Source organism: Scyliorhinus canicula, unplaced genomic scaffold (assembly GCF_902713615.1).
Source record: "Scyliorhinus canicula unplaced genomic scaffold, sScyCan1.1, whole genome shotgun sequence".
In the NCBI taxonomy this organism is placed as follows: domain Eukaryota; kingdom Metazoa; phylum Chordata; class Chondrichthyes; order Carcharhiniformes; family Scyliorhinidae; genus Scyliorhinus; species Scyliorhinus canicula.
The window spans coordinates 3533087-3557765 of NW_024055500.1; the positions used below are offsets into that span (position 1 = coordinate 3533087).

Sequence of the window (24679 nt, forward strand, 5' to 3'; positions counted from 1 at the left end):
TACGGGACCCAGATTCAGAAGGAGCGTCATAAATAGAGGCGAACTGGGGAAATAGGGGCCTCATTTACAACATAAGTCCATGTATATAAGATCGCTGTGGAATTGGCATACCCAGGTACATAATATGGGTCATGTATTTCAGTTATCTGGGGATCTATGAGACACAGATATGGAATAAGGATCATGGAGATAAGCTGAGTAGAAGCGTAATCGAAAAAGGTCCAGATTCAGTGTCATATCTGGAAGCGCGATGATCACATTGTTTATTTCGCTCCATGTGAAAAACGTCCGTATTCATTCACCTGTCCAGTACCTTTGTCCTTCTTCAAAACATTTCCATCATCATTACCACCTATGAGTAAACTTTTGCAAAGTAGTGCTCGCTCGCTCTGATCAGCTGGGACAATTAAACCTATTCACACACCCTGACCTTCAGGGTGAATACCATTTCTTTCCTCATGACAGAGGTCCCGATAAGAGGCCCAAATTCAGCTTTTTCTCTCTGTTAAGGCACTTGTATAACGGAGCGACATGAATAATTCTCCATTCCAAAGGGTAGTTCCCAATTCCGAAATATATTCAAGATTAAATGTCATATATATGTAATGATCCCATCTACTCATATGGAAACCCTGTAATTGAAATTCTGTTCATGTGGAAGTCTCACACGCTAACACAATCATTTCTCCTCCATTGACACCCTGAGAGTTTGAATTTTGTTCAGCCCCGGTCATGATTCAGCAATATTTTTCCTCGGATTTCTGGCATTTTGAACTCTTACTCTATTGTAAAAAATGAAACGAAGTTATTCTTCAGCATGTCTGTCATTTTCAGATTTTAATTGACAATTGCACTTTTATCAATTAACAAAGGACAGCCCCTCCTCTGACCACTCTCCTTTATACAATTTCATTGTAACAGGTTGCTGTGATGATTTCAATACCACTTGAGAGAGTAGTATCAGGCTCCATTTCGCAGTATTTTACTCTTGCTTCGCCACCAGTTGTAGCTATTTACCATCTTGCAGCCATGTCTTTATTATTGCTGCGATGATGTAACTCGCAAAGCAAATTTGTGGCTGGGGTACATTCAATCGACTCTTTATGTTCTGTGTGTTTGTACAAGTAACATTAATAATGCCATAATCCTGTAATGTTTTCCGCAAACTTTAACTATTCTTATTTCAGTGACATATCCACGTTTTATGTCACTGAAATTATCCACGGAACACTCACCCGCGAGACCAGTACAATATACAGTCTCAAGGACGGCCACTAAAGTCTGCAAAAGAGGAATATTATTTTGTTCAGAGGATTTTGGATGTTTTGAAATCTCTATCCCAGAACGCTGTGCATACTCATCTGCAGAGTATATTATATTTATCAGGCTGTCTCTATAACTGAGGCTGATGTGTCAACTTGCAAATATATCTCATACATTTGAATAATTTGCATGTGTTGCTCATGGTTTTCTGAGGGCATTTCTATTTTGGGTGAGGGAGGCTCAGAGTAAGTTTAAATAAGTTGAAGAAATAAAAAAAAAATAAACCGAATTTTGGAAGACAATTAAGAGGAAAATATGAAAGCAAACTTCCGAAAAATGTAAATGTAAATATAATTATCACATAAAAATACAGAGCCGGAAGCCGAGGAAACACAGTAAAGGCACACCTTTGTGTAATATTGGATAGCTCTGGAACTACGAGACACAGTTACAGAATGAGCATCATGTATAGACGCTCGGTGGGGAACTGGTGGACCAGGTACAGAATAAAGGGCATTGATATGTTAGCTGGGGAACTAGGAGATACACCGTCAAAATAGAAAGAAGCCAGCTACAGAATAAAAGGTCAAGTGTATCAGCCTGCTGGTTACATAGAGGCGATATTTCCAGAAAAAGGGCATGCATTCAATCTAGCTGGAGAACCTTCAGACAATGGTGCCGAAAAAGGATCATGTATATTAACCAGCTGGGCTGCAAGGACGTAAATTTACAGAAACGGAACGTATCACATGTATTAGTTAGCTGGGGAACTAGGTGTTAACGTCACAGAAAGAGTGTGGAAGATATATGCTCGCTGTGGAACTCGGAGAACGAGGGGGCGGCAAATTGCCAAAGTGTTTAGAAGTGCTTCCTCAATACAACAGAAACTCGGGTTACATTCCGGTTTCGGGAGACTGTCTGTTTGCCCATATTTCCCCAGTCTTCGTGATTTTCCTCCAGTGCTCCGCTTTTATCCAACAGTCCAAATGAATTGAGACGGATTAGCTCTTGTCCATACAAATATATATAGAAGATAGGAAAAAGAGGAGGCCTCTTAGCCCTCGAGCCTGCTACACCATTTATCACGATCATGGCTGATAATCCAACTCAATAGCCTAATCCTGCATACTCCCCATAACATAGAACTTAGATCATAGAACATTACAGCACAGTACAGGCCCTTCAGCCCACGATGTTGTGCCGACCATTAATCCCAATCGAAGGTCAACCTCACCTGCACCCCTTCAAATTTACTGCCTCCGTGTGCCATTCAAAGAGCCGTTTAAATGACCACAATGACTCTGACTACCATCTCTGCTGGCAGTGCATTCCACACACCCACCACTCTCTGTGTAAAGAACCTACCTCTGACATCTCCCCTATACCTTCCTTCTATCACCTTAAAATGATGTCCCCTCCTGACAGCCATTTCCACGCTGGGGAGAGGTCTCTGGCTATCCATTCTATCCATCCCCTCATCACCTTGTCCACCTCTATCAAGTCACCTCTCTGCCTTCTTCGTTCCAGTGAGAAACGCCCTAGCTCCCTCAACCTTTCTTCATAAGGTATGTCCTCCAGTTCAGGCAGCATCCTGGTAAATCTGCTCTGTATCCTCTGCAAAGCAGTCACATCCTATCTATAATGAGGCGACCAGAACAGGATACAATTTTCCAAGTGTGGTCTAACCAGGGTTGTATAATGCTTCAGAAAACCCCTGCGGCTCTTAAACTCAATCCGCCTATTAATGAAAGCCATTCTTTTTTTAAAAAATATTTTTATTTATTTTTTTCCAATTAAGGGGCCATTTAGTGTGGCCAATCCACCTACGCTGCACATCTTTGGGTTGTGGGGGTGAAACCCACGCAAACACGGGGAGAATTTGCAAACCCCAGATGGTTCTGTGACCCAGAACCGGGATCGAACCTCGGACTTCGGTGCCGTGAGACAACAGGGCTAACCCACTGCGCCACCGTGCTGCCCCAGCATACCATTCTTAAACATGCCTTCTTAACAACACTGTCAATCTGGGTGGCAACTTTGTGAGATCTATGTTCATGGACCCAAAGATCCCTCTGTTCCTCCACATTTCCAAGAATCCTACCTTTAACACCGTATTCAGCATTCAAATTCGACCTTCCAAAATGAATCACTTCACATTTATCAAGGTTGAACTCCATCTGCCACTTCTCAGCCCAGCTATGCATCCTGTCAACGTCCTTTTGTAACCTGCAACAACTCTCAACACTGTCTACAACTCCTCCAACATTCGTATCATTGGCAAACTTACTAACCCACTCCTCCATCTCCTCATCCGAGTCATTTATAAAAACCATAAAGAGCAGAGGTCCGAGAACAGATCCTTGCGGGACACCACTGGTCACCGGCCTCCAGGCAGAATACTTTCCACCCACTACCACTCGCTGTCTTCTTTCGGCCATCCAATTCTGTATCCAGACAGTCAAATAACCCTTTATCCCATGCCCCCTAACTTTCTGAATTAGCCTACCATGGAGAACCTTATCAAATGCCCGACTGAAATACATATGCATCACATCCACTGCCCGACTTTTGATCCCATTCGCCCCAAGTTGCATGTGTAGCCGTCTCTTGAATATATTCCACGTTGTAGCATCAACTACTTCCAGTGGTTATAAACTTCACAGGCTCACGACTCTTTGTGTGAAGAAATGTCTCCTTATCTCTGTCCAAAATGCTTCACCCAGAATCCTCAGACTGTGACCCCTGGTTCTGGACACAACCACCGTCGGGAACATCTTCCCTGCATCTACTCTGTCTAGTCCTGTTTGAATTTGACAAGTCTCTATTAGATCCCCAATAGTTCTGAACACCGGCTAGAAAATGCCAAACTCGTCAATCTCTCCTCCTATGACAATGCCGCTATCCCTGGAACATTCTTCCTCAGAAAAGGAGACCAAAACTGCTAACAATATCCTTGGTGGGGCCTCACCAAGACCCTAGTTTCAGCAAAACATCCCTGATTCTATACTCGATACCTATCCAATGAAGCTCAACATACCATTAGCCTTCTTTAGTGCCTGCTGCACTTGCATGTTTATCTTAAACGACTTGTGCAGAAGGACACCCAGGCCCCGCTGCCCACTCCCCTACTGCAATTTACAGCCGTCCCTGCACTAATCTGCCTTCCTATATTGCTTCGAAAGTGAATAACCTAGCACTTATCCAAATTATACTGCATCTACCATTGATTGTCCCACTCGCCCAACCTGTCCAGCTCTTGCTGTAGGATTCCTACTTCCTCGTCACAATTCCCTCTCCCACCTAACTTGGTATCATCTGAAAACTTAGAGATGTTACATTTTGTTCCCTCAACCAAATCATTAATGTATGTTGTGAATAGCTGGGATCCCAGCACCGATCCCTGTGTCACCCGACTAGTTAATGCCTGCCAATTTGAAAAGGACCCATTAATGCCTACTTGATGTTTTCTCTCTGCTACACAGTTTTCTATCCCCCTCAAAAACTTCCCCAAGCCCATGCATTTTAATCTTGCATAAGGACCTCTGATAAGGGACTTTTACAAACGCTTTCTTAAAGTCCAAATATACCACATCGACAGATTCCCCTTTGTAAACTGTATCAGTTATATATTTAAAGAATTCCAACAGATGCATCAAGTATGATTTTGACTTCAGACATTCATGCTAACTGTGACTGATCCTGCCACTGTTTACTAAATGGCTGTAAGTCCTTTATAATGTGTTGAAGAATTTACTCCACCACCAATGTTAGGGTTACTGGTCTGTAATTCACCCTTTCCTCTATAACTTCATTTTATCATATTGTAGTGTCATTACCTACCCTCCAATCTGCAGGTACAGTTCCAGAGTCTATAGAATCCCTGAAGATGACCTGCAATGCATCCGGTATTGCCAGAGCCATCTCCTTGAGAACTCTGGGGTTCAGATTATTAGGCCCTGGGGATTTTCTGTCTCTAATTCCATCATTTTTACCAGCACGATATCTCTACTAAATTGATCTTCCTCAGTTCTTCCCTGTCACTTAATCTTTCAGTCTCCAACATGTCTCTTGTCTGATTTGTGTCCTCATTTGTGAAGATAGAACAAAATTATGTGTTCAATTGCTCAACCATTTCTTCATCCCTTATTTTACTTTCCCCTGTCCCCATTTAGCGGGCTCAAATTTGTCTTTATCTTTATCTTCACACATCTAGAGAAACTCTTCGTGTCAAAGAACAAAAAACAAAGCAAATTACAGCACAGGAACAGGCCCTACGGCCCTCCCAGCCTGCGCCGATCCAGATCCTTTATCTAAAGCTGTCTCCTATTTTCAAAGGTCTACTTCCCTCTGTTCCCGCCCGTTCATATACCCGTCTAGATGCCTCTTAAATTATGCTATCGTGCCCGACTCTACTACATCCGCTGGTAAAGCGTTTCAGGCACCCAACACCCTCTGCGTAAAAAAAGTTCCACGCACATCTCCCTTAAACTTTCCACCTCTCACTTTGAAATCGTGACCACTTGTAACTGACACCCCCACTCTTGGAAAAAGCTTGTTGCTATCCACCCTGTCCATACCTCTCATAATTTTGTATACCTCAATCAGGTCCCCCCTCAACCTTCGTCTTTCCAAGGAAAATAATCCTAATCTACTCAACCTTTCTTCATGGCTCGCACCCTCCATACCAGGCAACATCCTTGTGAACCTCCTCTGCACCCTCTCCACAGCATCCACATCCTTCTGGTGATGTGGCGTCCAGAACTGCACGCAGTATTCCAAATGTGGCCTAACCAATGTCCTATACAACTGTACCATGAACTTCCGACTCTTATACTCAATACCCCGTCCGATGAAGGCAAGCATGCTGTATGCCTCTTCACCACTCTATCAACCTGCGTTGCCACCTTCAGGGTACAATGGACCTGAACACCCAGATCTCTCTGTACATCAATTTTCTCCAGGGCACTTCCAGTGACCATATAGTCCGCTCTTGAGTTTCATCTTCCAAAATGCATCACCTCGCATTTACCTGGATTGAACTCCATCTGCCATTTATCTGCCCAACTCTCCAATCTATCTATATTTTGTTGTATTCTCTGACAGTCCTCATCGCTATCTGCAACTCCACCAATATTTGTATCATCTGCAAACTTGCTAATCTGACCACCTATACATTCATCCATGTCATTTATGTAGATTACAAACAACAGTGGTCCGAGCACGGATCCCTGTGGAACACCACTAGTCATCCTTCTCCATTTTGAGACACTCCCTTCCACCATTACTCTTTGACTCCTGTTACCCATCCAATTCTTTTTCCATCTAGCTAGTACCGCCTGAACCCCATACGACTTCACTTTTTACATCAATCTGTCATGGAAAACCTTCTCAAACGCCTCAATAAAGTCCATGTATATGACATCTACAGCCCTTCCCTCATCAATTAACTTCTTAACTTCCTCATATAATTCTATTAGGTTTGTAAGGCATTACCTTCCCTGCACAAAACCATGATGCCTATCACTGGTAAGTCTATTTTCATCCATATGTGAATAGACCCTATCCCTCAGTATCATCTCCAAGAGTTTGCCTACCACTGACGTCAAGCTCACAGGTCAATAATTCCCTGGATTTTACCTGCTTCCTTTCTTAAACAAAGGGACAAAATTAGCAATTCCCCAGTCCTCCGGGACATTACCCATGCTCAAGGATGCTGTAAGGATATCTGTTAAAGCCACAGCTATTTCGACCATTGCGTTCCCTCAGTAACCTGGGATAGATCCCATTCGGTCCTGGGCACTTGTCCACCTCAATGTCTTTTAGAATATCCAAAATTTCCCTCTTCCGTATGACAGCTCCTAGAGTATTTCAACATCCATCCCTAGCCTCAGCATCCGTCTTGTCCCTCTCCTTTGTGAATTCCGATGCCATGTACTCATTAAGAATCTCACCCATTTCCTCTGAGTCCACGCATAAATTCCCTCTTTTGTCTTTGAGTGGGCCAATCCTTTCTCTAGTTATCCTCTTGCTCCTTACATACGAGTAAAAGGCTTTGGGATTTTCCTTAACCCTGTTAGCCACAGCCATTTCCTGACCCCTTTTTGCCCTCTTTATTGTGCGTTTGAGATTCGTCCTACTTTCCCGATATTCCTCCAAAGCTTCATCAGTTTTGAGTTACCTCGATCTTATGAATGCTTCCTTTTTCATCTGAGCTAGTCTCACAATTTCACCCGTCATCCGTGGTTCCCTAATCTTGCCATTTCTATCTCTCACTTTCACAGAGATATGTTTGTCCTGCACTCTAATCAACCTTTCCTTAAAAGATTCCCACATTTCAAATGTTAATTTACCCTTAAACAGCTGGTCCCAGCGACATTCCCTAGCTCCTGAGAATTTTGTTATACTCTGCCTTTCCCCAATTTAGCACTCTTCCTTTCGGACCACTCTTGTCCTTGTCCATGAGTATTCTAAAATTTAGGGAATTCTGATCGCTTTTCCCAAAGTAATCACCGACTGAAACATCAACCACCTGGCCGGGATCATTCCCCAATACCAGGTCCAGTATGGCCCCCTCCAGTGTTGGACTATTTACATACTGCTCTAAAAAATTCTCCTGGATGCTCCTTACAAACTCTGCTCCATCTAGGCCTCCAACAATACACGAATCACTTTCAACGTTGGGGAGATTAAACTCTCCCATCACAAACACCCTATTGTTCCGACATTTTTCTATAATCTGTCTGCATATTAGAACCTCTACTTCATGCTCGCTTTTGGGCGGCCTGTAGTAAAGTCTCAACACTGTTACTGCACCCTTCCTATTTCTTAGCTCCACCCATATTGCCTCTGTGCTCGAATCCTCCATCGTGCCCTCCTTAATCAGAGCTGTGAGATCATCTCTGACGAGTAATGCAACTCCTCCACCCCTTCTACCTCCCTCTCTATCCTTCCTGATGCATCTATACCCTGGGATATTCAGTTGCCTGTCCTGCGCTTCCCTCAACAAGTCTCAGTAATACCAATAACATCATATTCCCAGGTACTGATCCTTGCCCTAAGTGCATCTGCCTTACCTGCTACTCTTCTCGCATTAAAACAAATGCACCTCAGACCACCTGTTCCTTTGCGTTCATCAACTCTTCCCTGTCTACTCTTCCCCTTAGTCACATTGAGTCTATTGTCTCGTACCTTACTGGCGTTAGTTGCTGCTTCTTTACTGACCTATAACTTCCTAATCTGGTTCCCATCCCCCTGCCACATTAGTTTAAAACCTCCCCAACGGTGTTGGCAAAAGCACCCCCTAGGACAGTGGTTCCAGCCCTGCCCAGGTGTAGACCATCCAGTTCGTAATGGTCACACCGCCCCCTGAACCGGATCCAATGTCCCACAAATCTGAACCTCTCCCTCCTGCACAATCTCTCAAGCCACTTTTTCATTCTGACTATCCTTGAGTTTCTACTTTTTAACATTTATCCTAACTCCTAACTCTCTAAATTCTGATTTTAGGACCTCAACCCTTTTTTTACCTATATCGTTTGTGCCTATATGCACCACGACAACTGGCTGTTCACTCTCCCCCTTCAGTATGTCCTGCAGCCGATCGGAGACATCCCTGACCCGAGCACCCGGGAGGCAACATACCATTCGTGAGTCTCGTTTTCGACCACAGAAACGCCTGCCTAGCTGAGCTTTCCCTGTCGTACTGAGACAGAGAGCAGCTTCTGTCTGAGATTTCACTGCAGCACTGAGACAGAGAGCAGCTTCTGTCTGAGCTTTCACTGCAGCATTGAGACAGAGAGCAGCTTCTGCCTGAGTTATCACTGCAGCACTGAGACAGAGAGCAGCTTCTGTCTGAGCTTTCACTGCAGCACTGATACAGAGAGCAGCTTCTGTCTGAGCTTTCACTGCAGCACTGAGACAGAGAGCAGCTTCTGTCTGAGCTTTCACTGCAGCACTGACACCGAGAGAAGCTTCTGTCTGAGCTTTCACTGCAGCACTGATACAGAGAGCAGCTTCTGTCTGAACTTTCACTGCAGCACTGACACCGAGAGAAGCTTCTGTCTGAGCTTTCACTGCAGCACTGACACCGAGAGAAGCTTCTGTCTGAGCTTTCACTGCAGCACTGAGACAGAGAGCAGCTTCTGTCTGAGCTTTCACTGCAGCACTGAGACAGAGCAGCTTCTGTCTGAGCTTTCACTGCAGCACTGATACAGAGATCAGCTTGTCTGAGCTTTCACGGCAGCATTGAGACAGAGAACAACTTCTGTCTGAGCTTTCACAGCAGCATTGAAACAGAGAGCAGCCGCTGTCTGAGCTTTCACTGCAACACTGAGACAGAGATCAGCTTCAGTCTGAGCTTTCACTGCAGCATTCAGACAGAGCAGCTTTTGTCTGAGATTTCACTGCAGCACTGATACAGAGATCAGCTTCAGTCTGAGCTTTCACAGCAGCATTCAGACAGAGCAGCTTTTGTCTGAGATTTCACTGCAGCACTGAGACAGAGATCAGCTTCAGTCTGAGCTTTCACAGCAGCATTGAGACAGAGAGCAGCTTCTGTCTGAGCATTCACTGCAGCATTGAGACAGAGAGCAGCTTTTGTCTGAGCTTTCACTGGAGCACTGAGACAGAGAGCAGCTTCTGTCTGAGCTTTCACTGCAGCATTGAGACAGAGAGCAGCTTCTGTCTGAGCTTTCACAGCAGCATTGAGACAGAGAGCAGCTTCTGTCTGAGCTTTCACTGCAGCACTGAGACAGAGAGCAGCTTCTGTCTGAGCTTTCACTGCAGCACTGAGGCAGAGAGCAGCTTCTGTCTGAGCTTTCACTGCAGCACTGAGACATTGAGCAGCTTCTGTCTGAGCTTTCACTGGAGCACTGAGACAGAGAGCGGCCGCTGTCTGAGCTTTCACTGCAGCACTGAGACAGAGAGCAGCTTCTGTCTGAGCTTTCACTGCAGCACTGAGACAGAGAGCGGCCGCTGTCTGAGCTTTCACTGCAGCACTGAGACAGAGAGCAGCTTCTGTCTGAGCTTTCACTGCAGCACTGAGACAGAGAGCAGCTTCTGTCTGAGCTTTCACTGCAGCACTGATACAGAGAGCAGCTTCTGTCTGAGCTTTCACTGCAGCACTGAGACAGAGAGCAGCTTCTGTCTGAGCTTTCACTGGAGCACTGAGACAGAGAGCGGCCGCTGTCTGAGCTTTCACTGCAGCACTGAGACAGAGAGCAGCTTCTGTCTGAGGTTTCACTGCAGCACTGATACAGAGAGCAGCTTCTGTCTGAGCTTTCACTGCAGCACTGAGACAGAGAGCAGCTTCTGTCTGAGCTTTCACTGCAGCACTGAGACAGAGAGCAGCTTCTGTCTGAGTGTTCACTGCAGCATTGAGACAGAGAGCAGCTTCTGTCTGAACTTTCACTGCAGCACTGATACAGAGAGCAGCTTCTGTCTGAGCTTTCACAGCAGCACTGAGACATTGAGCAGCTTCTGTCTGAGCTTTCACTGCAGCATTGAGACAGAGAGCAGCTTCTGTCTGAACTTTCACTGCAGCACTGAGACAGAGAGCAGCTTCTGTCTGAGTTATCACTGCAGCATTGAGACAGAGAGCAGCTTCTGTCTGAGCTTTCACTACAGCATTGAGACAGAGAGAAGCTTCTGTATGAGATTTCACTACAGCATTGAGACAGAGAGCAGCTTCTGTCTGACTTTCACTGCAGCATTGAGACAGAGAGCAGCTTCTGTCTGAGCTTTCACTGCAGCACTGAGACAGAGAGCAGCTTCTGTCTGACTTTCACTGCAGCATTTAGACAGAGAGAAGCTTCTGTCTGAGATTTCACTGCAGCATAGAGACAGAGAGCAGCTTCTGTCTGAGCTTTCACTGCAGCACTGATACAGAGAGCAGCTTCTGTCTGAGCTTTCACTGCAGCATTGAGACAGAGAGCAGCTTCTGTCTGACTTTCACTGCAGCACTGAGACAGAGAGCAGCTTCTGTCTGAGCTTTCACTGCAGCATTCAGACAGAGAGCAGCTTCTGTCTGAGCTTTCAATGCAGCACTGAGACAGAGAGCAGCTTCTGTCTGAGCTTTCACTGCAGCATTGAGACAGAGAGAAGCTTCTGTCTGAGCTTTCACTGCAGCATTGAGACAGAGAGCAGCTTCTGTCTGAGCTTTCACTGCAGCATTGAGACAGAGTGCATCGTCTGTCTGAGCTTTCACTGCAGCTTGAGACAAAGAGCAGCTTCTGTCTGAGCTTTCTCTGCAGCATTGAGACAGAGAGCAGCTTCTGCCTGAGGTTTCACTACAGCATTGAGACAGAGAGCAGCTTCTGTCTGAGCTTTCACTGCAGAACTGCGACAGAGAGCAGCTTCTGTCTGTTATTTGTCTGCTGTCCCCTCGATCACATGCACAGTGGTTTCACTGCTGCGGCCTGGTTTCATGATCACTGATTTTCCTCTCCACCGTTTCTGCATTAATTCACCAACTTCAGCATTTTCGCTTGTTAATGTGTAAGAGCTTTGTGCTGTTTATGTGTGTGATGTGAGGGGCTCGGTGCAGAATTGGTCATGTCAAGATGCAACAGGAATATGTGGCAAATATTGAGGATAATACTAAGCACCTGCAAAACGGTAGCCATAGGGCAGCAGAATGGACAGGGAAGAGGCAGCTGGAATTTATAACAGCTTGATGTGAGGTGATGCATTTTCACAAAAGTTAGAGGGAGAGGGTGTATTAGAAAAGTGTCTCAATTATGAACAGTGCCTACAATGTCCGGACCTTCTCATGGACAGCATGTGTAGATGGCCGTAAACACCGAGGTAGGAATTCTAAAAACAGATGTGCTCTTACCCTTCTCAAAAATGGCAGTTTATTCAAGTCCAGAGACGGGTTGAAAATGAAATGAAAACCGCTTCTTGTCACGAGTAGGCTTCAATGAAGTTACTGTGAAAAGCCCCTAGTCGCCACATTCCGGCGTCCGTCCGGGAACGCTGGTACGGGACTCGAACCGTGCTGCTGGCTTGCTTGGTCTGCTTTAAAAGCCAGTGATTTAGCCCAGTGAGCTAAACCAAAACCTTACATTGAACATTTCTACAGACAGTGTATCTTTGTGTGCAATCTGAGCACAGCGCCCTTCACGACGAAAGGTTGTCAGCAACAGGCACACACCAGGTGGAACAGGAGCGAGATTCACTGCTGATCCCTTTTCATTGTTCGGCTAAACTGCTGTCTGGGGATCGTTTTGCTGAAGGCGACATTCATGGAATTAAGGCAACATTCAGGAAAATACAGTTTCCAATGATATCATCAGGAGGCAGACACGCCTGCCCCTGTGATTATAAAAGCAGCAACACCGTGCTTATATAGAGAAGAGATCTACGCCAGTATTGTGACCGTAACTCTGACAGACCCCAGCGAAGATGCAGAAAGTGCTGTTCTTGGCGCTTGTCCTTCTCGTGCTGACTCAGCACAATGCTGCTGGAAAGGACATGAACAGACGTAAGAATCTGTAAATTCCACCAATACTAAAATAGCTGGAGTTCATACAGATTAATTTGAAATAGATTGTACTTTCTTTGATTGTAATGGTTTGATTGGTTAAGAGAGTGGATTGTGAGATTCTAAAACAACCTGAAGAATTCAGTCTCAACTATCTCCTTTAGTATTTCCCTGGTGGTTTAGTCACTATCTGAGTGCTTCGTGGGGGTTGTGGTTGTTGGGAGCTGTTCCACACGGATCAGCAATGCAAACACAAATTACTGGGCGGGATCACGTTGCTGGGTCTCAATGGGCCCATTAATCGGGATAGAAAACCATAAAATTGTCCTCATTGCATAATTCACACTTGCTGCTCCCAATCACTGACATCTGATACAGATTATGAGAGTGTGGATTTTCTGTGAGGATAGAGTAAGGATCTCATTCAAGGCCTTTCTCCCCACAATAATTCTCTCGCCTCAGATGCAGGAATGTGGAATTGGGAGCGAGACTAGAGTTTTCCATGGGAAAAGTACCCAGATAGGAGGAATCTTTTTATTTTAAGACGCGGTATAGTTACTGAACGAGCAATCCCGAGAAACGGGGTTCCAATTATTCCACGGCAGGCGATGGGATCTGAATCTTATCAGCATCATGAAATCATTGTCGCTCGTTTTAAAACCCAATTATTAAGAAGGGTAGCAGGGATGATCCGGGGTATTATAGACTTGTGAGCTTGAAGTCAGTGGTATGCAAAATGTTGGATAAGGTACTGAGGGATAGGATCTATTCACATCTGGAAGAAAATAGACTTATCAGTGATAGGCAGCATGGTTTTGTACAGGGAAGGTCATGTCTTACAAACCTAATAGAATTCTTTGAGGAAGTGGCGAAGTTAATTGATGACGGATGCACTGTAGATGTCATATAGATGAACTTCAGTAGGGCATTTGATGAAGTTTCCCATGGCAGGTAGATGGAAAAAGTGAAGTCGCATGGGGTTCAGGGTGTACGATCTAGATGGATAAAGAACTGGCTGGGCAACAGGATACAGAGAGTAGTGGTGGAAGGGAGTGTCTCAAAATGGAGAAGAGTGACTCGTGGTGTTCCACAGTGATCCGTGCTCGGACCACTGTTGTTTGTGATCTCCATAAATGATCTGGACGAAGATATAGGTGGTCTGATTAGCAAGATTACAGATGATACTAAGATTGCTAGAGGTGCAGATAGCGAGGGAAACGGTCAGAGAATACTGCAAAATATAGATAGATTGGAGAGTTGGTCAGAGAAATGCCAAATGGAGTTCAATCCAGTAAATGGGAGGTGATGTATTTTGGAAGATCCAATTCAAGAGCGGACTTTACGATCAATGGAAGAGTTGTGGGGAAAGTTAATGTACAGAGAGCAGAAATGGGGAATTGGGAGTGAGATTGTAGTTTTATATGGGTAAAGTCCTCAGACAGGAGGAATATTTTTATTTTAAGACGCGGTATAGTTACTGAATGAACAATCCCTATAAGTTCAGGTCCATTGTACCCTGAAGGTGGCAACACAGGTCGATAGAATGGTCAAGAAGGCATACAACATGTTTGCCTTTATCGGACGGTTTATTGAGTACAAGATTCGGCAGGTCATGTTACAGTTGTATAGGACTTTGGTTAGGCCAGATTTGGAATATTGCGTGCAGTTCTGGTCGCCACATTACCAGAAGGATGTGGATGCTTTAGAGAGGATGCAGAGGAGGTTCACCAGGATGTTGCCTGGTTTGGAGGGTGCTTGGAGAGCTTCATGTACTGGAGTGGGACATCAACCCACAGCAGTGGAGCTCTCCCGCAGTGCTGCACAAAATGTACTGAACATTCCATGTGCTGGAATGAAGCATCAATCCACAACAGTGGAGCACTCCCGCAGTGCTGAGCTACTTGTACTGAACTGTGACCTCAATGCACAAACGGTTTATTGAATACAAGTTGTGGATTGATGTTACATTCCAGCACATGGAATGTTCAGTACATTTTGTGCAGCACTGCGGGAGGGCTCCACTGCTGTGGGTTGATGTCCCACTCCAGTACATGAAGCTCTCCAAGCACCCTCCAAACCAGGCAACATCCTGGTGAACCTCTGTGAAGAACGGTTGAGTAGATGAGGATTGTTTTCGTTGGAAGGACCGAGGTTTAGGCAGGCCTGGTTGAGGTATACAAAATTATGAGAGGTATGTATAGGGTGGATAGCAACAAGCTTTTTCCAATTGACACATTGGGGGTGTCAATTACAAGGGTTCAAGATTTCAAGGTGAGAGGGGAAAAGTTAAGGGTGCTTGGAAAGTACGTTACGCAGAGGGTGGTGGGTGCCTGGAATGCTTAATTGCTGTAATTATGCTGTAATTTTCATTGATCTTTGTTCTTGTTCATCTGGTTCTCTAATCTCCTGAGCCGCACTGGCCTACCCGGGACTCCAGACCAACATGAATGGCGTGGCAAGGCCTCAGCAACTTCTGAATTCAGGGGATGGGAAGCAAATGCTGGTCGTGCCAACTATGCTTGTATTAAACGGAAGAATACAGCAAATATAATAATATCAACAGATACTGGTATTAAAATGTATCCAACCAGATGCATTCAACTGGATTGACAATTTCCCTTTAATACTAATGAGGGGTGTGAGCAGGAGGACTAAATAGATATGACAAGGGGTGAAATGATTCATTGTCAATAACTGGGGGCAGTCTTTGTGTAATTTGGGAGTTGAGTGAATGTTTGTGCATTGAGGTCACAGTTCAGTACATGTAGCTCAGCACTGCGGGAGTGCTCCACTGTTGTGGACTGATGTTTCATTCCAGCACATGGAATGTTCAGTACATTTTGTGCAGCACTGCGGGAGGGCTCCACTGTTGTGGGTTGATGTCCCACTCCAGCACATGAAGCTCAGAACTGCCGGAGTGCGGCATTGTTGTCTCTCGCTGTTTCACTCCAGTGCTTGGAGCTCAGAATCGTGGGAACGCTGGACTGTTGTGCGTTAATGTTCCGCTACAGTACATGATGCTCAGCACTGCGGGTGGGAAATGATTCTGTGCAGGTCAGTGAGTAGCAGGGAGGGGTGGGGTGTGTAGAAGAAGGTCGGTGGGAGATAGAGCGGTGGCGAGTATGTACAGGAAGGGAGTGGGTAGGAAGGAAGGAATGAGTTTGTATACAACCAGCAGGTGGAGGGAGTGAGTTTGTACTGACCAGGAGGGGGAGGGAGTGAATTTGTACTGACCAGGAGGGGGAGGGACGTAGAACATAGAACATTATAATTATACAGCACAGAACAGGCCCTTCGGCCCACGATGTTGTGCCGATCTTTTGTCTTAGATTAAGAACAAATTAATCGACACCCCATCGTTCTACCGTAATCCATGTACCTATCCAATAGCCGCTTGAAGGTCCCTAATGTTTCCGACTCAACTACTTCCACAGGCATTGCATTCCATGCCCCCACTACTCTCTGAGGACAGAACATACCTCTGATATCCCCTATGTCTTCCACCAGTTACATTAATTTATGTCCCCTTGTAATGGTTTGTTCCACCCGGGGGGGGGGGGGTATCTGACTGTCAGCTCTATCTATTCCCCTGATCATCTTATAAACCTCTATCAAGTCGCACCTCATCCTTCTCCCTTCTAATGAGAAAAGGCCTGACACCCTCAACCTTTCCTCGTAAGACTGACTCTCCATTCCAGGCAACATCCTGGTAAATCTCCTTTGCACCTTTTCCAAAATTCCACATCCTTCCTAAAATGAGGCGACCAGAACTACACACAGTACTCCAAATGTGGCCTCACCAAGGTTTTGTACAGCTGCATCATCACCTCACGGCTCTTTAATTCAATCCCTCTGCTAATGAACGCTAGCACACCATAGGCCTTCTTCACAGCTCTATCCACTTGAGTGGCAACTTTCAAAGATCTATGAAGACATACCCCAAGATCTCACTGTTCCTCGACATTGCTAAGAACCCTACCGTTAACCTTGAATTCCACATGCATTTTTGTCCTTCCAAAATGGACAACCTCACACTTTTCATGGTTAAACGCCATCTGACACTTCTCAGACCAGCTAAGCATCCTGTCTATGTGTTTTTGCAGCCGACGACAGCCGTCCTCATTATCCACAACTCCACCAATCTTCGTATCGTCTGCAAATTTATTGACACACCCTTCAACTCCCTCATCCAAGTCATCAATGAAAATCACAAACAGCAGACGACCCAGAACGTATCCGAACGTTACTTCCCTGGTAACTGGGGTACAGGCCGAATAGTTGACATACACCAGCACTCTCTGACTTCTATCGGTTAGCCATTTCGTTACCCGACTGGCCAAATTTCCCACTATCCCATGCCTCCTTATTTCTGCATAAGCATACCATGGGGAACCTCATCAAGTGCCTCGCCGACTGAGTTTACACAGACCAGGAGGTGGAGGCAGGAACTGAGTTTGTACAGACCAGGAGTTGGAGGGAGGGACTGAGTTTGTGCAGACCAGAAGGTGCAGGGAGTACGTTTGTTCAGACCAGAAGGTGGAGGGAGGGAGGGAGTTGGTACAGACCAGGAGGAAAAGGGAATGAGCGAGATTGTACAGATTAAGAGGTGAAGGGAGGAAGAGACAATGTACAGACCAGGAGGTCGAAGGAGTGTGATTGCACAGACCAGTAGGTGAAGGGAGTGAGTGAGTTTGTACAGACCAGGAGGTGGAGGGAGAAAGTGAACTTGTACAGACCAGGAGGTCGAAGGAGTGAGTTTGTACAGATCAGGAGGTGGAGGGAGGGAGGGAATTTGTCCAGATAAGGAGGTGGAGGGTGTGAGATTGGAAATATGAGGAAGAGAATGGAGGGAGTGTTTGTTCAGACCTGGAGGTGTAAGGGAGGAAGTGAGTTTGTACAGACCAGGGGATGGAGGGATTGAGTGCATTTGTGCACACCAGGATGTAGAGGGATAGAGTATGTTTGTGCAGACCAGGAGATGGATAAAGTCAGTGAGTTTGTACAGGCCAGGCGGTGGAGGGAGTCAGTGAGTTTCTACAGGCCAGCACGTGGAGGGAGTGATTGACTATGTACAGACCAGGAGGTGAAGGGATGGAGTGGCTTTGTACCGACCAGCAGCTGGAGGGATATAGTGAGTTTGTGCTGACCTGGAGGTGCAGTGAGTAATGTGTTCAGACCGGGAGGTGGAGGGAGTGAGTTTATACAGACCTGGAGGTGGAGGGTGGGAGCGAGTTTGTACAGACCAGAAGGTGAAAGGAGGTAGCGCTTGTACAGACCAGGAGTTGGAGGATGAGGGTGTGATTTTACAGACCGGTGGAGGGAGAGAGTGAATTTGTATATACCAGGAAGTGGAGCGACGGAGTGCGTTTATGCAGACCAGTAGATTGAGGGAGTGAGTGAATTTGTACAGAGCAGGAGGTGGAGGGATGTAGTAAGTTTGTACAGACCACAACGTGGAGATAGTAATTGAGTTTGTGCAGACCAGGAGGTGGAGGGAGTGACTTTGTAAAGACCAGGAGGTGGATGGAGGGATTGACTTTGTGCAGACCAAGAGGTGGTGGGAGGGAGTGAGTTGGTACAGACCAGTAGGTGGAGGGAGTACGTTTGTACAGACCGGGAGGTGGAGGTAGTAAATGAGTTTGTGCAGACCGGAAGGTGGAGGGAGGTAGTGTTAGTACAGGCCAGGAGTTGAAGGGAGGGAGTTTGTACAGACGAGGAGGTAGCGAGGAGGTAGTGCAGGGATTGATTTTGTACAGACCAGGAGGTGGAGGGAGGGATCGCTTTTGGACAGACCAGTAGGCGGAGAGAGCGAGTGAGTTTGTACAGAGCAGGAGGTGGGGGGGGGGGGGGGGGGTTGGAGGCTGCGTTTGTACAGATCAGGTGGAGGTGGAGAGAGGAAGTGAATTTGTACAGATCAGGAGGTCGAACAAAGAACAGAGAAAATTACAGCACAGGAACAGGCCCTTCGGCCCTCCCAGCCTGCGCCGATCCAGGTCCTTTATCTGAACCTGTTTCCTATTTTCCAAGATCTTCTTCCCTCTATTCCCGCCCGTTCATATACCTGTCTAGATGCCTCTTAAATGATACTATCGTGCCCGCCTCTACCACCTCCGGTGGTATAGCGTGCCAGGCACATACCACCCTCTGCGTAAAAAACGTTCCACGCACATCTCCCATAAACTTTCCCCCTCTCACCTTGAAATCGTGACCCCTTGTAACTGACACCCCCACTCTTGGGAAAAGGTTGTTGCTATCCATCTGTACATACCTCTCATAATTTTGCAGACCTCAATCAGGTCCCCCCTCAACCTCCGTCTTTCCAATGAAAACAATCCGACTCTACTCAAACTTCCTTCATAGCTAACACCCTCGATACCAGGCAACATCCTGGTTAACCTCCTCTGCATCCTCCCCAAAGCATCCACATCCTTCTGGTAATGTGGCGACGCGAACTGCACACAGTATTCCAAATGTGGCCGAACCAAAGTCCTATACAACTGTGACATGACCTGCCAACTCTTGTACTCAATACCCCGTCCGATGAATGCAAGCTTGATGTATGCCTTCTTGGCCACTCTATCAACCTGCGTTGCCACCTTCAGGGTACAATGGACCTGAACTCTCAGATATCTCTCTACATCAATTTTCCCCAAGACCCTTCCATTGACCATATAGTCCGCTCTTGAATTTGATCTTCGAAAATCCTTATCAAACGCGAAGGAGTGAGTTTGTACAGGCCAGGAGGTGGAGGGAGTGATTGACTATGTATAGACGAGGAGATGGAGGGAGTGATTGACTATGTACAGACCAGGTGGTGGAGGGAGTGATTGACTATGTACACACCAGAAGGCGGATGGAGTGATTGACAATGTACAGACCAGGAGGTGGAGGGAGTGATTGACTATGTACAGACCAGGAGGTGGAAGGTTATAGTGAGGTTGTGCAGACCAGGAGGTGAAAGGAGGTAGCGCTTGTTCAGACCAGAAGGTGTAGGATTTGAGTGTGAATTTACAGACCGGTGGAGGGAGTGAGTGACTTTGTATATATACCAGGAAGTGGAGCGACGGAGTGCGTTTATACAGACCACGAGGTTGAGGGAAGGAGTAAATTTGTACAGACCAAGATGTGGAGGGATGAAGTGTATTTCTACAGACCAGGAAGTGGAGGCAGGGAGTTTGTACAGACCAGGAGGGGGAGGGATTGAGTTTGCACAGACCAGGAGGTGGAGGGAGTGAGTGAGTTTTAACTGAGCAGGATGTGGAGGGATGGAGTGAGTTTGCACAGACCAGGCGGTGGATGGATGGAGTGGCGTGGTACAGACCAGGTGCATGAGGGATAGAGTGAGTTTGTACAGATGAAGAGGTGGAGGGAGGGAGAGATTTTTACACAGCAGGAGGTGGACGGAGGGTGTAAGTTTGTATAGACAAGTAGGTGGAGGGAGTGAGTGAGTTTGTGCAGACTAGCAGGTGGATGGAGTAAATATGTACAGACCAGGAGGTGGAGGGAACTAGCGAGTTGTACAGACCAGGAGGAGGGAGGGAGTGACTTAGTGCCGACCAGGAGAATGAGGGAGGAAGTGAGTTTGTACAGACCAGGAAGTGGAGGGTATGCAAGATGGTACAGATCAAGAGGTAGAGGGAGGGAGAGATTTGTACACAGAAGGAGGTGGACGGAGGGTGCGAGTTTGTACAGACAAGTAGGTGGAGGGCGTGAGTGAGTTTGTACAGGCCAGGAGGTGGAGGGAGAAAGTGAATTTGTACAGACCAGGATGTCGAAGGAGTGAATTTTTAAAGACCAGGAGTTGGAGGGAGGGAGATTGTACAGATCAGGAGGTGGAAGGTGAAAGTGAATTTGTACAGAGCAGGAGGTCGAAGGAGCGAGTTTGTACTGACCAGCAGGTGGATGGAGGGAGGAAGCTTGTACAGATCAAAGAGGTGGAGGAAGTCAGTTTGTACAGATCAGGAAGAGGAGGTAGGGAGTGAGTTTGTTCAGACCTGGAGGTGGAGGGAATGAGTGAGTTTGTGCAGACCAGGTGGAGAGCGTACGTTTGTACAGACCAGCATGTGGAGGAAGGTAGTGAGTTTGTTCAGACCTGGAGGTGGAGGAAGTAGTGAGTTTGAACAGGCCAGAAGGAGGAGTTAACTAGTGAGTTGTACAGACCAGGAGGTGGAGGGAGGGAGTGATTTTGTGCAGACCAGGAGATGGATTAAGGAAGTGAGTTTGTACAGACCAGGACATGGAGGGAGTGAGTCAGATTGTACAGATCAAGAGGTGAAGGGAGGGAGAGACTTTGTACAGACCAGGAAATTGAAGGAGTGAGATTGTACAGACCAGTCGGTGGGGCGAGTGAGTGAGTTTGTACAGACCAGGATGTGGAGGGAGAAAGTGAACTTGAGCAGTCCAGGAGGTCGAAGGAGTAAGTTTGTACAGATCAGGAGGTGGAGGGAGGGAGGGAATGTGTACATATCAGGAGGTGGAGTGAGTGAGATTGGACATATGAGGAAGAGAATGGAGGGAGTGAGTTTATTCCGACATGGAGGTGGAAGGGGGGAAGTGAGTTTGTACAGACCAGGGGATGGAGGGAGTGAGTGCGTTTGTACAGACCAGGAGGTGGAGGGATATAATGTGTTTGTGCAGACCAGGAGGTGGAGGGTGTACGTTTTTACAGACAGGGAGGTGGAGGTAGGAATTGTGTTTGTGCAGACCAGAAGGTGGAGGGAGGGAGTTTCTACAGACGAGTAGGGAGTGCAGGGATTGACTTTGTACAGACTAGGAGGTGGAGGGAGGGTGTGCCTTTGTACAGATCAGTAGGTGGAGAGAGCGAATTAGTTTGTACAGAGCAGGAGGTCGAGGGAGAGGGTGCGATTGTACAGATCAGTAGGTGGAGGGAGCAAATTAATTTGTACAGACCAGGAGTTAGAAGGAGTGAGTTTGTACAGACCAGGAGGTGGATCGAGGGAGTGAGTTTGTTCAGAAGAGGAGGTAGAGCCAGGGAGCGAGTTTGTACAGATCAGGTGGAGGGTGGGGGTTAGTTTGTTCAGACCAGGGAGTGCTGAGAGGGAGTGAGTCTGTACGGATCAGGAGATGGATAGAGTCAGTGAGTGTGTACAGGCCAGGGGGTGGAGGGAGTCAGTGAGTTTGTACAGGCCAGGAGGTGGAGGGAGTGATTGACTATGTACAGACCAGGAGGTGAAGGGATGGAGTGGCTTTGTACCGACCAGCAGCTGGAGGGATATTGTGAGTTTGTGCAGACCAAGAGGTGCAGGTAGTAATGTTTACAGACCCCGAGGTGGAGGGTGGGAGTTAGTTTGTACAGATCAGAATACGAAAGGAGGTAGCGCTTGTACAGACCAGGAGGTGGAGGATGAGAGTGTGCCTTTACAGACCGGTGGAGGGAGAGAGTGAGTTTGTACAGATCAGGTGGATGGAGAGAGTGAGTTTGTATATACCAGGAAGTGGAGCGACGGAGTGCGTTTATACAGACCAGTAGATTGAGGGAGTGAGTGAATTTGTACAGAGCAGGAGGTGGAGGGATGTAGTAAGTTTGTACAGGCCACAACGTGGAGGTAGTAATTGAGTTTGTGCAGTCTAGGAGTTGGAGGGAGTGACTTTGTAAAGACCAGGAGTTGGATGGAGGGATTGACTTTGTACTCACCAAGAGGTGGTGGGAGGGACTAAGTTGGTACAGACAGTAGGTGGAGGGTGTACGTTTGTACAGACCGGGACGTGGAGGTGGTAATTGAGTTTGTGCAGACCGGAAGGTGGAGGATGGTAGTGTGTCTGCAGACCAGGAGTTGGAGGGAGGGCGTTTGTACAGACCAGGAGGTAGTGCAGGGATTAATTTTGTACAGACTAGGAGGTGGAGGGTGGGATCTCGTTTGTGCAGACCAGTCGGTGGAGAGAGCGCGTGAGTTTGTACAGACCACGAGGTGAAGGGAGTGAGTTTGTATATACCATGAAGTGGAGCGACGGAGCGACCAGGAGGTTGAGGGAAGGAGTGAATTTGTACAGACCAGGATGTGGAGGGAGGGAGTTTGTACATACCAGGAGGTGGAAGGATTGAGTTTGCACAGACCAGGAGGTGGAAGGAGTGAGTGAGTTTGCCCAGACCAGGAGGTGCAGGATGTGAGTTTGTACAAATCAGTAGGTGAAGGGAGTAAGTGAATTTGTACAGACCTGGAAGTGGCGGGAGTCATTGAGTTTGAACGGACCAGCAGATGGAGGGAGAGAGTGAATTTGTACAGATCAGGGGGCGGAGGTAGGGAGTGAGTTTGTACAGACCAGTAGGTGGAGGGGGGTAGTGAGTTTGTACAGACCAGGGGGGGGGGGGATTGAGTTTGTACAGACCAGGAGGTGGTGGGTGGGAGTGACTTTGTACAGACCAGGAGGTGGAGGGTGTGAGTTTGTCCAGAACAGGAGGTGGTGGTCTCGACTGAGTTCGTGAAGACCTGGTGGTGGAGGGAGAGAGTTTCTTCAGACCAGGAGGTGGAGGGAGGGATTGACTTTGTACAGACAAGGAGGTGGAGGATTGGAGTGGCTTTGTATAGTCAGCAACTGGAGGGATTGAGTGAGTTTGTGCTGCCCAGTAGTTGGAGGGAGTAATGTGAACAGTCCGCGAGGTGGAGGTAGTAATTGAGTTTGTGCAGATCAGGAGGTGAAGGCAGTGAGTTTGTACAGACCAGGTGGAGGGTGGGATTGAGTTTGTACAGTCCATAAGGTGGAGGGAGGGAGCGCTTGTACATACCCGGATGTGGAGGAAGAGAGTGCGTTTGTACAGACCAGGAGGTGGAGGTAGTGATTGAGTTTGTACAGACCAGGAGGTGAAGGGAGGAAGTGAGTTAATACAGACAAGGTGGTGGAGGGATTTAGTGAGTTTGTACAGACCAGGAAGTGGTGGGTGGGTGTGTGTTTGTACAGACCAGGGGCTGGAGGGTTAGAGCGAATTTGTGCAGACCAGGAGGTGGAGGGAGGGAGTTTGTGCAAACTAGGTGCAGGGAACGTCTTTGTACAGACCAGGAGGTGGAATGAGTGAGTTTGACTGAATCGGAGGTGGAGGTCTAGAGTGAGTTTGTGCAGACCAGGAGGTGGACAGACGGAGTGGGTTTATTCAAGTCTGGAGTGTGAGGCTGTAAACTGGAATATTATCAAATACAACAAACCTAATGTTGCTGCGTTGTGCAATGTTTTTTTTCCGTGTTAGGGTGGCAGATGCTGCTTTATGTTTTCTCATAGATCTTCATCAGGCTGAAGCCCGTAATTCATTTCTTCATCGTGTTTTCTTTTACTTTTAGTGGATCGTCGTCATCATCATCATCATACCCATTCCATTATTTCCCGTGCCAGAAAAGGTGATGTGCCAATCACTGAGAAGATGGCTCCTGACGGTCTATTTTCCTGAAACGGTGATGTGTTAGAAGAGTGATGGAGGGAATGCTGAATGATCCAGTGAGGGACGGCCATTGAGCCGAGATCTCCATGTTCTCACTGAATGGAAGCTTCTTTCCTGGAAAACAGGCTAATTAATTACTTCACTCCTCTGACACCTGACCTTGTATTACTGATGTTTTGATAATGGCCTGTAATCAGAAATAAAACTTATTGCATTGATCACTGCTTCATGTCTTGTTTACCCTCAGGATCAGGCTCTCTGTATAGAAGGTGTAGGGTTGAAATGAGGCTGGGACCAGATGTGTACATTCCAGACAAGGGGAAGGGGTGGTCAGCGCAAATGGTCTGAGATAAGATGGCGGCCCAGAATATCAGCTCTAACCATTTACATGTAAGGATGTCTCTCAAATACTGGGCTATGTAGAACGAGCTGGGGGTCTGGAAGTGCTAGAAGGTAGCCGTGGAAATGGTTCTGGAGCGCGGTGATTGATTCAATTAATTGGGAAGATATTTAATGGGTGAGTAAGAGGACGATAAAGTCACTCA

General features: G+C 46.9%; 1 long non-coding RNA gene across 1 annotated transcript; it reads left to right on the forward strand.

The window, feature by feature from the left end:
- Positions 1-12574: 12574 nt before the first annotated feature.
- Positions 12575-24352, forward strand: LOC119960458. The gene is made up of 2 exons (XR_005459412.1): positions 12575-12745; positions 24037-24352. It is a non-coding gene; the product is annotated as an uncharacterized LOC119960458 (long non-coding RNA).
- The last annotated feature ends 327 nt before the right edge of the window (positions 24353-24679 follow it).